Genomic DNA, 3,226 nt, shown 5'->3' on the forward strand with positions numbered 1-3,226 from the left:
CTGTTGAGGCTTTTAGCAGTAACTTTAAGAGAACAAAAGGTCAGAATAAGGGGGTCACGAAAACAACTCGTAGAATAGTCTGGAAAAGTTGACATCATCAGGGGTTCACAATAAGTGTCTATTGGGTGGTGTTATATTTCCAGCCATTCTGGGAAAAAGCCCACCCTTTTCCTGGCAAAGATAACTTGGTATAAAAGCTTATGGTTTTCTAACTGCGTCAGTTCAGTTTGGAAGGTCTGATCTGTCGGTTGAAGCTCGTTACTGACTGAACTCAAATAAATCCCTCTGGCTGGCCAAGAATCGATGTCTCCTCTTTATTATTTATCTTGATAAGTGGACCTTTCTGCCACTACAGTACTTGTTCCTCTGCATGAATGCTTTAGTAGATTTTGAGCAGTGTCTAGGGTGGTTGTCTTGTTGGGAGATCCAGCCTCGGCTTCAGGAGCTTCAACTTTGTCACTGATTCCTGGACATTGGTCTCCAGAATCTGCTGACATTGATTGGAATCCATGCGTCCCTCAACTTTAACAAGATTCCTAGTCCCTGTAGTGGCCACACCGCCCCACAGCATGATGGAACCACCACCACATTTTACTGTAGGTAGCAGGTGTTTTTCTTGGAGTGCTGTGTTCTTTTTCCTCCATGCATAACGGCCCTTGTTCTGCCCAAATAACTATGTTTTAGTTTCATCAGTCCACAGCACCTTACTCCAAAATGAAGCTGGCTTGTCCAAATGTGCTTTAGCATACCTCAAGCAGCTCTGTTTGTGATGTGGGCGGAGAAAACGCTTCCTCTGCATCACTCTCACATTACAGCATCTCCTTGTGTAAAGTGTAATAGTTGAACGATGCACAGTGACTCCATCAGCAGGAAGATGATGTTGTAGGTCTTTGGTGCTGGTCTGTGGGTTGACTCTGACTGTTCTCAACATCTTTGGCTTCTGTTTATTGGAGATTTTTCTTGGTCTGACACTTCAATCCTTGACATGAACTGTGCCTGTGGTCCTCCATTTTCTCACAATGTTTCTCACAGTGGAGACTGAAAGCTGAAATCTCTGATAGCTTTCTGTATCCTTCCCCTAAACCATGACGATGAACAACCTTTGTTTTCAGCTCATTTGAAAGTTGTTTTGAGACTCCCATGCTGCAACTCTTCAGAGAAGATGCAAAGCAGAGAAAACTTACACTTGCCCCCTTAATTACCCTTTCTCATAATTGGAGTCACCTGTGTATGGAGTTCAAGGGTCACTGAACTTACCAAAACAAATTTAAGTTCCAATAATTAGTTCTAAAGGTTTTGAAATCAATAAAATGACAACWGTGCACAAATTTATGCACCTGCCTAATTTTGTTTAAACAATTATTGCACACTTTCAGTAAATCATATAAACTTCATTTCACTTCTCAAATATCATGTTTGTCCCCTATATGATATATTTTACAGATTTTTTTATCCAAACAATCAATGATTTCTAAAGGTAAATCAGGAAAATTAACAAGGCTGCCCAAACTTTCACACCCCGCTTTATATTTATATACTAAACCAGGGCTATTCAACTGGCAGCCTGCGGGCCACATCCGGCCCGCGATTGAGCAAAGTCCGGCCCACCAATTGGTTCATTCATCCCTCAAGCCCAAACCCCCGGTTTTCTACTTTAATTATTATAAGTTATTTTAGTTAAACATAGACATGTTTTGTATCTAGAGAAATGTCTGAATCTTGGCTAGAAGCTGGTAAGAAACATTTTTATGCACACTCAAGACAGTTAAAATTACAAGCAGTTGAAGATAAAACTATGAAAGTGAAAATAAAATTGGTTTTAAAATTCGGCGAGTCAGAGATGTCAAAATATTATTTGTGTAAAAAGGAGGCAAAATGTTTTTTTGGGGGGGGGGATATTGTTTAATTTTCACTACTTTTATAGGGTTTTGCATGTTGTATTAATGTTTACACAGAGACACCAGAAAGGAAGTTTCAAAACTTTGTAGTTTGTTGGTTGAAAAAAGAGAATTGTGCGTGGAGAGGTGCAAACAGCAGAATAAAATATTTTTCTCTAAACAAAATCATAATAAAAACAGACGGCGCATGTATGATTTATACTGTATCTTCTTCGAAACTTAAATCTTTGCAGGACATAGATATGTAATAGTGACATTTTCTTTTATTTTACATTTTTTATTTTCTACATTTTTCTTGTCAAAACTTTTTCTGCTCAGACTTTTATTTTATTGTCTTTTTTACCTATTCCTCAGTCTTTTATTGGTTGTTTCCTTCAATCACTGCTGCATTATTTACCAAATAAATAGTTTCCTAATTCAAAGTCTTGATAAATTTTGTTTAGTGTGAATAGGATGAATGCATTATCTTGCACTTTCTGTTTGTTTATTTATTTATTTATTTTGCTGAGTGTGTCATGCAGCAATGAATGATCTTGATTGGTTTTAAGTCATTAAAATGTGACATTTTAAATCAGCATAAAGCCCATTTACATAATGCAGATCTGCAGAGCAACTGTTGATGAAGAGATGCTGGGATTGTCTAATATTTAAAATCTTCTTTCTTGTAAATAGGTGCAAATATTGTGTTTTAATAATTGAACATGTGGCAGTGATTGAAGTCTCCTCCAAAGTGTGTAATCAAATTATCCATTATTATGAGGCTGTGGCTGTAATTGGGTTCAGATGTTTGCCGTGAGTCTCAGTTCAGCGGGGTTACCTCTGATGCTCGTATCTCTTCCTGATTCATTCAGCCTTAAAGGAAGAGGAAAAGTGCAAAAATAAACCCATCAYAGAAAAGAACTGCAGGCATTTCAGTTTGATTTAATAGATGGACTGACTGAACCATGAGGCTTTTCTTTTGTTTCGCTGTTTCTCTTCTGCTCGTTTGTGTAAGGTTTGACTGCTGGATGGCATTTAGGAGATAAATTAGACGTGTTGGAAAAGCCAATTATTTCTATGGAGTTGTCGTTTTTCACGTAGTTCTCTGACAATTGAAATCTCCCTGGTATAATCTATGACCTTATCAGAACAAGGTGTCTCCATAGAGACTAAAGCCTTTTCCTACATTTCTCGAGTTTAAGAGTAAATGAGCTTTAAAGCACAACGTGGTAATGCTTCAGTTTGCTTTCAGTCTTAATAAGCTGCTTGTGACCAGGGCCGGATTAACACTTCGCTGTACCCTGGGCAACAATATTCAAGGGCCCCATCATCACGACCCCAGGATTACC

At 38.2% G+C, this 3,226-nt stretch overlaps 1 long non-coding RNA gene across 2 annotated transcripts in view; it reads left to right on the forward strand.

Annotated features, from left to right (window-relative positions):
• LOC106519405 (uncharacterized) overlaps nucleotides 1-3,226 on the forward strand; it is a 20,834-nt gene that overhangs the window by 469 nt on the left and 17,139 nt on the right. The window lies entirely within an intron of this gene.

This window comes from Austrofundulus limnaeus, unplaced genomic scaffold (genome assembly GCF_001266775.1).
Source record: "Austrofundulus limnaeus strain Quisiro unplaced genomic scaffold, Austrofundulus_limnaeus-1.0 Scaffold76, whole genome shotgun sequence".
NCBI lineage: Eukaryota > Metazoa > Chordata > Actinopteri > Cyprinodontiformes > Rivulidae > Austrofundulus > Austrofundulus limnaeus.